Source organism: Heterocephalus glaber, unplaced genomic scaffold (genome assembly GCF_053883595.1).
Source record: "Heterocephalus glaber isolate CG9 unplaced genomic scaffold, H.glaber_assembly_v1.0 deba00001429, whole genome shotgun sequence".
In the NCBI taxonomy this organism is placed as follows: Eukaryota; Metazoa; Chordata; class Mammalia; order Rodentia; family Bathyergidae; genus Heterocephalus; species Heterocephalus glaber.
The window spans coordinates 20,090,695-20,104,582 of NW_028258294.1; positions in this window are offsets into that span (position 1 = coordinate 20,090,695).

A 13,888-nucleotide genomic window follows, 5' to 3' on the forward strand; every position below is an offset into this window, starting at 1 on the left:
AGACTTGACAGATTCAATAGAGTAGCTGGACACAAGGTCAAGACTCAAAAATTAATAGCCTTATTGTACACAAATAACAGACTCACTGAGAGAGAAATTAGGGAACCAATTCCTTTCACAATAGCATCCCAAAAAACTGAAATATCTAGGAGTCAATTTAAAAAAGGAAGCAAAAGACCTCTACATTGAAAACTACAACACTTAGAAAAAGAGTTTGGAGGGGATATAAGAAAATGGAAAGACATCCCTTGTTCCTGGGTAGGAAGAACAAATATAATGAAAATGGTCATACTTCCAAAACTGCTATATAGATTTAATGCAATGCTGATTGAAATTCCAACAATATACTTCACAGAACTAGAGAAAACAATCCAAAAATTAATTTGCAACCACAGGAGACTTAAAATAGCAAAAGCAATTCTAGGCAACAACAATAAGACAGGGGACTTCACAACCCCTAACTTGAAACTATACTACAAAGCATCTGTGATAAAAACAGCATGGCACAGATAAAGAAACAGACCCAAGGATCAGTGGAACAGATTAGAAGATTCAGAAACAACTCCAGATATACTCAGGCGCTTCATCTTTGACAAAGGAACCAACCATCCTCACTGCAGGAAATATAGTCTCTTTAATAAATGGTGCTAGAAAACCTGGGATTCAACTTGCCAAAGATTAAAAGTAGAACCATATCTCTCACCATGCACTCAATTAAAATCAAACTGGATCAAAGATCAAAATATTAAAATTGAAACACTAACATGCTGGAAAACAGGTTATGTAGAACTGTTGAAGACATTGGCATAGGAAAACACTTTATGAACCTAACCTCAATCACACAGGAACTAGCACGAAGAATCAACAACTGGGATCTCATCTTATTAAAAAGCTTCTTCACAGCAAGGGAAACTACCAACAGAGTGAAGAGACAACCCATATGTGGGAAAAAAACTTTTACCACCTGTTGCTCAGACAAAGGACTACTATCTAGACTATTTAAAGAACTTAAAAAAATCAGATCTCCCAAATTTAAAGACCCAATCCAAAAATCGGCATCTGAAATGAACAGATATTTCTCTGACAAAGAAGTAGAAACAGTGAATAAACAAATGAAAAAATGTTCAACATCAGTGATCATTCCAGAGTTGCAAATGAAAACAATGCTGACATTCTACCTCACTCCAGAAAGAATGTTTACTATCAAGAGATCAGCGAATAACAAATGATGGCAGGGCTGTATGAAAAAAGGAACACTTCTCCACTGTTGGTGGGAGTGTAGAATGAAGCACCCACTGTGCAAATGAGTGTGAGATTCCTTAAAAAACTAAGATTAGAAGTGCCATTTGACCCACCCATTTCTCTGCTGGGTATCTTCCCAAAAGAATTAAAAGCATCATACTACAGTGATATATGTGCACATATGTTTATAGTGGCATGGTTTGTAATAGCTAAACCTTGGAAACAGCCCACATGACAATCAACTGGTGACTGGAAAAAGAAGATGTGTTTTTTGTTTTTATAAAATGGAATACTACTCAGCCATAAAAAATGAGAAACTAGAGACATATATAGCTAAATGGATGCACATTGAAGCCATACTATTAATTGGAAATATTATTGAAATAAATAGGACACATATGTATAAATACCAAATAGTTTTTCTGGTGTGAGAAACTGAAAGTGAAAATGAGGATGAAAATGTATAATAGACAACGTGAAATAGGAAGAAATACCCAAAGGGAAAGGGAAGTAATAGGGGGGGAGGAGAAGGAAAGAAGGGAAAAAATATGAGAAAAGAAGAAAAAACAGGAATAAGGTTTTTATAAATAGGAAGGGTTAGAGAGGTGGAAAGGAGGGAAAGGGAATGGGAAAAAAATAAGAACCAAGATATATGTTGAATGTGATCATAATGTATACCCAAATGTATACCCATAATATATAGCCAAAGTGTACCAATAAACATAATAAATTAAAAAAATGCAACATGATGGTATAGAAATACTATGCATAGGCATGCATTTTTCCTTTCCTTTAATCTTCATTCTCCATTTGTTGGCTCCTGAATTGCATTAAATTCCAGCCTTAACTTTGACTAAGGTTGAAGACCTTCCAAGCAGCTCCTATAAATGTTTTAAAGATGTTTTGCCTTAGGAAAAAAAGGCAAGGTTTACTTTATTGGCTTATCTGAGTTTTATTCACTAGTTAGAAAAATAAAAGTGATGAAACCTAGTTTATATAATTCAATTTAAGTATATTTAGATTTACTCATGATTATTCTAAAATTCCCTAGTCCACCTTCTCACCATCCCATCTGTGTGTATACATGCTTCTATCTCGTTAAACCTTAAGTATTGTTCTAGTGTCACATATTTTGTCTCTTGGCATTGGTCCTTGTGTTTGGTGATACCTTGCTTTCTTTTTTATGGTACTGCAATATCTACATTTGTTGCAGATGTAGATGTACATACAAATACAACAAGCACCAATATGCACAAAAGTCCTTTCTTGACTATGAATAATTCCTGCCCTAGTCTTTCAGTTTTATTTTGGGAGCAGTGTTTGAGTCCAAACACCAGCTCTGCAGAGCTTCTTTTGAACTGTTAACAAAGACTTTCAACAGCTCTTTCTATCTTCAGATATATCTTTGCTTCTTTACTTCCATCACTGACTTCTTTTTGGCAGTAACCTTTCACATCCCTTAAATTCTAGGTGCTTCATACTGCAATTCAGTAACATCATATCATGCCCAAGTACATTTACCTATAATCCTTTTTATACCTTTAATTGCTTACTTAGTCCTGAAGTTCAATTTCACTAAGCTTGGCTTTATTCATGTAAAGAAAGCAAGGAATATAAATATTATGTACTGCAAACAGGTACTAATAAAAAAACAGAGTAAAAAAGAAAGGACACCTTTGCAGAGGAGTCTTCCTGATGCCTGACCACTTCCATTGTTTTTATTCTTAAGTTTAAGTTAATATAGTAGCATCCACCTCACACTAATTATTGGAATTAATAAAAGTATTCATTGTAAAGTCTGTTTCCCAATTACCTCTGATACTTATAGTTAATTAGAAATAATAATATTTTTAAAAAAGAAAAACTATATGAAGTTTTGTTACCACTCCTTCCAGACCAAACACTTGGTTCCAAAATGTTTATCTTTAAAATTAGCTTTAATGCTTTATTCATTCATAATATTTGAGAATTCTGAGCCTTTGTACACTGAATAGCTTTTGAACAGTGAAACACAAGAGATTTTCAGTGCTACTGTAAAATGAAAGTGAGAGTAATGTGTAGTGTCTATTTCTATTTATATTTAAGGTACTGTACTTTAAGAAAAGGTGTCATGCATTTATACTCAGGGCTTTATTTTCAGCAGAGGAGAAGTATTTTTTTAATCCTTCTGTTAAATGAAAAAGAAAGAGACTTCCCCCACACCCACATACACAAAGTGTTTAACCTCATTGTGTCACAATATTTTTGTTTGGTTCTGATAGAAACTGTCAATATGTTTGAAAACATCTGTGAGCACAGAAGTGCTATAATATGTCATCTATTATGATATTATTATAGCATATTTAATCTTTGGATCAGAACTGGGTGATGATAGCTTGATAATCTGAAACACTAACAGAGAGAATATTAACACAAATAATTAGAGAATAATCAGACACTATTTCAATCTTGCCATTTTTAACTGGGTAGAACTTTCAATCTAACACTACCAAAGCTAGTTTTGAAATAGGAAAGGTACATAAAATCAAAACCTTCATATTACGGGTTGGATAAATTATTGTAATACAGTGTATATTCTTAAAATCTAATGCTAGCATATTTTAAAGTGAGGTGAAAATATAAGAAACATGTCCATAATAAAGTTTATAAATGGAACCAAAAGTAGACATGATTCCATTTATATTAATAGCAAGGAGATAGACAAATATACATACAGACTCTCCTTTCATATGTGGAATTTGAAAAAAAATACAACTTTTAATAGTTACTTCTGGAAAACGGAAATGTAGGGAGGTGTTTCTCTTCTAATATTTTAAATTGTTTGGTTATTTAGAATTTCACACTCTAGAAGTACAGTATATGTTCTGTAATAAAATCATGGAATCAATAACCAAATAAAAATAAAATGCTATACTTAAATACCTAACTTGTATGATATTTAATCATAGACATATTGGGGTGGTCAGGAGATAAAGTTAAAACTCTAAGGCCTAGGACTTTGGGCCCAACACCCTGGCCTCAATGGTCTCTTTTGCTCTTCCAAATCCCCACCAGAATGCCGCCTGCTGGGTACTGCTAACTACACACCAATTACAGAATGAAAACATCCAGTTTCACGCATTTTTGCTTCTGGTCTTTGGGAATATTACCTTCAAAACTCCTTTTTCTTGTCTTCACTTTGGCATCTCCTAATAGTGTTTTGAGATTGTGTATCAACCTCAACCTATCAGAGAAGAGCTTAAGTCTGTTCCTGAATTCTGAATTGGATGCCTCCAACCCCCAGTTTCATAGTTCCTTATATGCATCTATTACAGAATTTATTTTGTACTCCTATTTTATTTACATAATGAATTTTAGTGCAGCTATATTGCTAGCAGGAGGAATTAGGTCTTTTAATTCCATACCTCAGTACCAATTTTATTAAGTATTTTTTTGACAATTGAAACAAAATCCTTAAAATTTTCCGTAATTTACAAAAAGCATGAGATAGTCTTGATTTTCAAAATGAATTTTTCTATTGGAGTCAAACTTTTGAAAACTCTTGTTAATAAAAATGTTAACTGAAGTATGTTAAAAAGGCTTTGGGGGGACATGGATTAAAGAATCTGGGTTATGTAGAATCTAAATAAGTCAAACTCAGAGAAGCAGAGAATAGAATGATGGTTATGAGAGGACGAGATTAGAGAGAGAGTGTGAAAGGAGAGGTGCTGATTTTCACTTATAAAGAGAAATAGGTACTGGTGACCTATTGCACAGCATAGTGACTGTAGTTACTAATAATGTGTTGCATACTTCAAAATAGCTGAGTGGAGTGCTCACTTCAGCGCACATATACTAAAGTTGGAACAAAATAGCTGAGTGGATTTAAAATATTTTCACAACTATAATATAACAAATATTTGAGCTAATGGATATGTTACTTAGCCTGATTTGATCATTCCAGAGTAAATACATGTATTGAGACATTGCATTTTACCCTATAACACAGTATATCTAATTATCATTTGACAAAATAAAATGAAACAACTACATAAAATTTTTTGAAAACATTCACATTTATCTTCTTGATTCTTATTGGCTTCTCTTATGTGGAAATGACAAAAATTGCCTTTGAAGATTACTGTGTTGATAAGAAAAAGTGTTTAATAAAGAATCTGTATATGAATTATTATAAAATCAGATATCTTAGTAATAATATACATTTAAAAAATTTTAGTTATTCTTCAATGTAATTTGAACAAAGGACACAAATATATTGATTATTAATGTGGTTTAATCCTTTTTGGGTTTTTCTATTTTTGAATTTAATTTCTAAATTGGCATTATTATAGGACCAGCTATAAAAATAGAATTGTGCAGGAAATTGGCAATAATTATTAGAGAAATGTAGGCCAACAGCCATACTCCTTACTTGTCACAGAATGTTGATAGCTCTGACAAAATAAATTAGGAAATTTTCTCATCACCACAGGAACAATTTTCAACTTTGTTTTGCTTTTCTGAAAATATAACCAGTCAAGTACGGTTAATTAAACTTGAACAGAGTGAAAAATTGATTTCTTTAAAGTGATGCAATTAGGCTTTTTAAAAAATCAAGTTAAACAATGATACACAGAGTTTAATTTGTTTATAGACCTTTAGGAACTTTATTTTGAGTTATAGGAATGAAGAGTTGACTATAAAGTAAAGAAAATGATTTAGCTGTTGCAATGTCTTGTTACTTTTTTTTAGTGACATTCATTTGAAAACAAAGATGGCTGGTATAAATTAGTAACATCATTTACTTGTACCTTCACAAATGCTTGTTGATTATTGCCCACCTATTAAAGTGACTCAGTGGAGGTGAATCAATTCTATAAGTTAAAATGAATATGCTTTCTATTAAAGAAAGGTATATATACAAAATAAAAAATGAAGAATACCTGTCAGTATGTTTGAAATCAGTAATACTCAAATTCTACTCATAACATAACCAGCACCTATAAATAAATAGGAATTAAATCTGATGATATTTGAACTCAACTTTTTTTAAACTGAGGACTTGGAACATTCCTCAGTAGTAGAGTGTTTGCCTAGTATGTGCAAAGCCTTCGATTGCATCCATAGCACCAACTCCAAAAAAAATTTTAATGATAATTTTTCTGTGTCTTAGTACTTCAACCTTGAAAAATATGAAAAAAAGTAAAATACTGACCATTTTCCTGATAAGATTATTTACATTATCTATGTTCACCAAGATTTCCTTGAGTTTTTAAGTTATAGATTCTTAACATTTAATAAGTTTTATACAGAAGCCCATTTAGATTTTGACCTTTGTATGATTTCCTCTGCCTGAAATTTTCTTCAGTTTTTTACATGATTGGTCCATTCTTTTCCTGTAGTTTCTGATTCAAATGTCTTCTCCCTTAGAAGTTGTTATGGCTTGTTTCTAAATGCACCCCAAAGCATTATGCACTCACAGGTAGAGCTTTGGAGATGGATGGATCATGAGTTTGTGATGTTAGACTAGGGTGTGTGATAATGATCAATACAGTCATTGGATTAGCATAGTTCTGGTGTGGATGAATGGATTTACTAAAGACAGAAACCCCACCCTAGATGTAGGTGGCACCAATCAATAGACTTGTGTTTGGATGATGAATAAATGGAGGCTTGCTGCTGTCACTTTCCGGCTTCCTGGTTCCTGCCTGCCATGCCATGAACTATTTCTCATCAGCAATCCTAAGAACTGTGAACTAAGATAAACCTTTCCTCCTTTAACTTGTGGTGGCTGGTATTTTGTGTCAGCAACAACAAAGTAACCAAGATAAAAGTTTATCCTGACTGCACTATTCTAAAGGGGTTCCCTTACTCACTCTTTCATTAATCTATTAACTTTTACATCATAGTTTCCAAAAACTATCAGCATATAATTCATTGGAGCAAGTGACAGTTGTAAAATAAATAAATAAATTTATGAATATGGTAACTTATGGATGTTATCTCTGAGTATATGCATTCCCTTGCCTCCTGAAAGAAGCAAATTACACAATAGTGCTATGTATTGAGTGCATTCTATTAATCCAAGGTAGTTTTAGAAGTATATGGAATAAAAAATTATCTTTTATTTTCTAATTATGAGTGTGCTGATGAGACAGAAATTATAGCAAACAGTAGAAAATTGCATACAACTGTACTGTAATTTAAGAGACATTTCAGAGACAGAGCAATCATGAGCAATCGTTCAGTTATAGAACACTTTATAGCAGGGATTAGGCATTCTCAATGCCTTAAAGCATGAGTAGATTTTGTCTTCCTTTATTGAGTGCTCAGTAATTTGCAGAAAATTGAGAATCTCAGTTTTTGTGGTTGTTGTTGTTGTTGTTTTTAGTTTGTTTTGTGGTACTGGAGATTGAACTCAGGACCTTGAACTTGGGAGACAGGGGCGGCACCACTGAGCTAAATCCCCAGCCTGAGAATCTCACTTTTTAACAAAAATTCTTATTTTAATGTAGGGCAAAGTTCTATATATAAATAAAAATCTAAGAGACAGTTTATGATATTTAAACTTCTGCTACTATATGCTCTATTACAGAAGCTTGGACCACCCCTGTGTTATTATTTCTGTGATGGTGGTTTAATTCACGGAGAATTTGCAAAGGTCCAGCAGCATATAGAAGAAATATTTTGATCTCTGTCAGTTCATGTCCAGGCTTAACAATGGCAACTAAGATTACTATTATAATCCTTACATTTCTAAAAGAGTGCTCAGTATTTTATATCTGACTAGCTATAAGTTCTAAATTTTGACTTCTTTTAACATGCTAGTCAATAGTAAGTCTTAATAACCTAATTAATCAAAAAATAATTTCTACATTAATTATAAATTTATATTATGGGGAGTACTTATAGCAATAAATTCAATAGTGACTTTTCACTGCTTATAGATATACTTTATTTTAACCTATGTTGGAAACAATTTTTGCTTCAATAAACAACAGCAAAATAACCTACCAGAATTATTAACACATAGATGCAGATTTTTGGAAGCAGCTTTTTGTTTCAAATACATTATTTAAAATTTGATAAATTTATATATCCATACTAAGTTGGATTGTCTCCAGTTGCCCAATTAGTCACTCTTTGGAATCAAATTATTCACTGAGAACTGTAATGTTCTGCAAAAGGCACAGAAATAAATTAGAGATTCTGGTTTATGGTCAAGTGAGATATTTCATTTACTGAAAAAATCTATTCTTTCATATAATTCTATGGATTTTGTATTTGATGTGCTTAAGCATTTATAACACGGTTTTCTCATACCTTTGTGGAGGGTAACATTGGTTTTCTCTCAAAAGCCTGAAACATTAATCGATTCATTTGAAGTGGATGACTAAGTTACAAAATTAGACTTTCACATTTAAAATTATAAATTCCAATTATTTCATACCTTGGTCTAGTGAATTTTCTTCTGTGATGCAGTGTGGTCAAAAGATCATGAACTTTGAAAAGTTTGAGAAATTGAGGTCAGAACAGCAATAAAATCCTCTGTTCCTTACTTCTTCATGGCCATCATTAGGTGATTTAGCTTAGTTTCAGTTTCATTGATATAAAATAACAAAAAATTCAAAACAATAATACCTATCACCAAAATTTTAATGAGATTGTAGGAACTTGGCATCTAGAAGGCACTCACAAATGTTTCCAGCCCTTCACTTCTTCAGAACTGTCTCATCAAACCAAAGTAAAATTATGCAGATAATTTTGGCCAAGGAGAAGTGAATTTTTGTCTAGACTGGGTCTAACTCAGTCTTGAACCTCAGTCAAGTTTTGGACCATAAAGTGTCCTAAACTTTTGCAAAAAAGTTTTTATCTTCAGAGTTTGTTGTCTATTAGAAACAATTTTAATTAATTAACACAAAACTCCAACTTTATGCCTGACATTGTCCTAAGTATTTTACTTAAATATCTCCATTGGTTGTGAAAAACAAGTGAAGCAGGTAAAATTATTGAAACATTCTGTAGAAAATTAAACTGCAGCTTACTGGTTTTGTTAGCTTTCTGTCACTGTGATAAAATATCTGAGAATAAGAAATTAAAGAAGAAAAGATTTATTTTGGTTCATGATTTCAGAAGGATAGGTCTTTGTTCAGCTGGGTCCATTGCTTGGAGACAAAGTATGGTGGCAAGGGGAATGTGGTGGGAGGCTGCTAACCTCATAACAGTCAAGAAGCAGAGAGAAAGAGACATATACTTGTGTCTCCCTGAATTTGAAATACCCTTTGTAGAGATTCCTATGGGGTTCTGGAAATGTATGTCTGGTGCTTAAAAGAGAAAAGTAAGGCTAGACAAAGATGTGCAAGTCTTCAATACAGAGGAATTGACTAAAATCACCAGAAACTATGACATTATCAAAGAAAAATTATAAAAAGAGGAAATGGGTAATATTTTAACTTTAGAAATACATATGTTTAGGGATTTAGAAGATGAAGCAGAACTAGAGAGTGTACTGAGTTCAGGAGTCTTAGAATAGAAGAGGAAGACCATGTGGTGTTAAAGAAGCTGAAGGAAGAGAAGGATTTATATTGAGATTTGGAACCAGCTATTGTCTTTAGTGACATTTGAAAACACCGTTTTAGCAGTTGTGGAGGTGGAAACCAGATTCTGAGGAATTACGTTTTTATTGGGTGATAAAGAATCCAAAGCTGTGAAAAGAGACTGATCGATCAAGAATTCTGATCATGAAATGAGTCAAGAATGAGGTCAAAATCTTGCCTTATTTGTGAAATAAAGGAAAGATGCCTTTAAGATAGGAGGATGTGAATGTGCTCAGGAAAAGAGAGGTCATGATAATAAATATTCTGACGTAAAAAAGGATTGAAGCAAGAATTTATGTGAGGGGTGGACTTTGGATTCAGAGGTGCTCTGTGGAGAAAGGTGTAAAGAAATATCCTTTTGGTCCAGAACTTTTCTCTAAATAAAGTCAGCAGTTTATGTCCATTTCAGCAATTTTATTTTAATACAGTTAGTATGCTTGGAATAATTCTGTTTTTCTGTTGTGCTTTTTAGACTTATAATAACAGTGAGAAAGCACATGTATGTTTAAGCTCACACAACAGTGCAAGAGAGAGGAAGGGATAGGGAGGGACAGAAAAAACTTGGAGGCACCTTATAACGTAGTGACTGGTTTTCAAAATTTTTACAACAGAGAGCACTTTTTAGGAAACTGAGTTCAAGTAATGATGCTTGAAAGAACTCTTTTTTTAAAGACTATTTTGCAAACTCATTGCAATTATATTTTGTATGTGTTTGAAAATGCAGTCTCAGTGAATATAGAGACAATGAATCACTATTTTTTTAATATAATTTTCCCTTTATCACTGAAGCTTTATATAATTTATGAAAGACATAAAGGATTCCTTCCTAAAAATTCTGAATATGTTGAATATGATTTTTTGGGGGGGATCCTTAGTGTTGCTCAGGAATAGTGACTAGTATTACTTTATACTCATCAGAGAAATATCCCTGATAGTAACAGGAGACCTGCAATAAGAGCCTATTTCTTAAATTTTCCTTCAGGTAAATAGCATGAAACTGATTTTGTGTAACTGATACCAGAGTAAGATATTGCATTATCAGAAATATTTGGGTATTCTGAAGGTTTCCCTCTAACCTAGCTAAGAGCTTGCTGGACACCAGAGGAGGTGTGTATTTGTGCATATATATGAAACTATTAAAAAGTAATATATGTTTCTTTTGTTCTATATTTTCCATTCCTGTGAGTGGGTTTTCTTCATGGTGCCAATAAAAGCTTGACCTGTACAGTTACAGGAATTGGTTCAGGCAATATGCCACAGAGAATGCCAGTGTGCAATTCATCATTGTGTTTTTAGGAAATTGGTCAGGCATGACAGGCATGTTGTCACACACCAAGGTCAACCTGAGCCTTCCTTTTCATTTCTAAGAATTTGGATGATATTTTCCAGATGAGAAAATTGAATGAAAGCCAAAAACAGAGGCTCTTTATCAGATCTGAAGTGCTCAGAAGTAGGAAGAGCTTCAGAGATGGCATGTAGACAACTCAGTCCATGCCTCTGCTGCTTGTGCATCATTGGTCATATGGTTGTGGACCTATCCTGCCATGGGTACAATTATTTGTCAACTTTTTGTTTATCTGTTTTGGCATTGTCAGCTTTACCTTCTTTATAAGAATCTTATAAAATTATTGAGTCTTCTTTAGCTATTTTTGGTTTTATTTTTTGAGAAGGGTCTCTCTATGATGTTCAGGCTGGCTTTGAATTCACTATAGTCAGGCTAACCTTGAACTCACAGCAAATTCCTGCTTCAGCCTCCCAAATGCTGGGATTATAGGAATGTGCCACTCTGTCCAGCTTAGCTTATTTTTAAAGCCTCAAAGTCCTTTGTAAATTTTTTATCTTTCATCAGAGGCTTTATTTTACAGCCCCTTTTCATGATTTACAGTTGCATTTAGAAAATAAAAGATATATAATAGGAAATAGGTAGATAGATGTTTTGCAAAAGGGAAGGCAACCAAAAGATGGAGGAAAGGGAGATGGAAATAAAAAATGAATTAAGACATGTCTCCCATTACCATGAGGTGCACAGCTTTGCTCTGCCAGGTGGTCCCACTGTGGTGCACTGCCTCGTTCATGGCACAAAGCAATACAAGTAACTGATCATGGACTGAAACCCTACCACCACTAGTGCCAAGGAGCAGAGCCACCCCCAGCACTGAGAAAGTGAGCTGTGCAGGTGCCAGCAGCCCCCCCCCCAAATTGAAATGAGAACACACATAAACAAGCCTCAAAACCAGACTTCTAGGTCACCTAAAGCAACCCCAAAGGGAAACAAGGTGGAACAATCTCATACTCAAACACCTGGACTCCGTGAACTGGTAACAAAAGAAGATCTGGAAAAAATGAAATCAGAAATAATTTCTCAGATAACACCAGAGATTGTGCCCATATTGCAAGACATGATTAATAAATCTAGAGAGGACACAGATAAAAAAATAGAGAAGATGAGGAACATGATGGAATCTCAACACAGGAAACAAATGGAATCCATAAGACAGTTGCAAACAGATTTCCAGGAGATTAAAAATTCCATTGAAAGTTTACACAGCATAATGACCCAATGCAAGGACAGAATTTCAGATATAGAAGATAAGATTGCAGTTAGTGACCAGGAAAAGAAAAGTTTCTTTAAAATGGTAAGGGACCCCAAGAAATCAATCCAGCACCTGCTAGATGGTACAAAAAAGAATAACATAAGGCAGATTGGAATCAATGATGAAACAGGAGAGAGTACAGATGACATAAAAAACTGTTCACAGAAGTAATGGCAGAAAACTTCCCAAGCAGGAGAAAAGAACTTGACATACAGATAAGTGAGGCATATAGGACTCAAACTAGCCTTGATCAAAAAATATCTACACAGACACCCTACTGAGGTACCCAGTAGTGTGGAACATGCCAAAGCAGCCGGCTGCAGACAGGCAGGTCTGTGCATGCCCTAACGAGGTCCTGAGTTGCCTGGAAGACACTGAATCACCCCACTACAGACAGGCAGGTCTGCCCATGCCCTATCTAGGTCTTGAGTTGCACAGAACACGCTGAATCAGCCCACTGCAGACAGGCAGGTCTGTGCACGCAATACCGAGGTCCTGAGTCACATGGAAGACGACAAATCACCCCGCTGCAGACAGGCAGGTCTGCCCACACCCTACCGAGGTCCCCAGTCCTGTGGAACACAGGCTGATTCAGCCTGCAGCAGACAGGCAGGTCTGTGCATGCCCTACCGAGGTCCTGAGTCATGCGGAAGACACCAAATCACCCCACTGCAGAGAGGCAGCCACCTGATTCCACACTACAAAGATGCAGAGGACACCAGATGACCAGACCAAGGTACTGAGTCCCACTGTTCCCGGCCCAGAGTTAGGGGCTTCTGGGCCATCATCCCACTGCTCCTGGTCCAGAGGAAGGGACTTCTCAGTCACCATCACTCCCACTGCTCCCAGCCCAGAGGAAAGGGATTTTGGGCCACCTGCTGTCCTGCTGCTCCTGGTCCAGAGGAAGGGGCTTCCAGGACACCATCCCTCCCACCACTCCCGGCCCAGACGGAGGGGCTTCTGAGCCACCATCCCACTGCTGCTGGTCCAGAGGAAGGGGCTTCCTGGCCACCATCCCTCCCACTGCTCCCAGCCCACAGGAAAGGGCTTTGAGGTCACCATCCCTACCGCTGCTCACAGCCTCTGTCCAACCTCACCCAGCTCAGAGCAGGTAATCCATGCAGGCGATAAGAGCCGCCCGGCCCAGCCGAAATGAGAAAACACATAAAAAAGTCTCAAAACCAGACTTCCAGATCACCTATAGTAACCCCAAAGGGAAATGAGATGGACCACTCTGATATTCAACCACCTGGACCCACTGAACTGGCAACAAAAGGGGATCTGGAAAAAATGAAATCAGAAATAACTTCTCAGATAACAGGAGAAATTGGGCTCCTAGTGCAAGACATGATTAATAAATCTAGAGAGGAGCTCAGGAACATGATGGAATCCCAACACAGGAAACAAAAGGAATCCATAAGACAGATGCAAATAGATTTCCAGGACATGAAAAACTCCATTGAAAGTCTACACAGC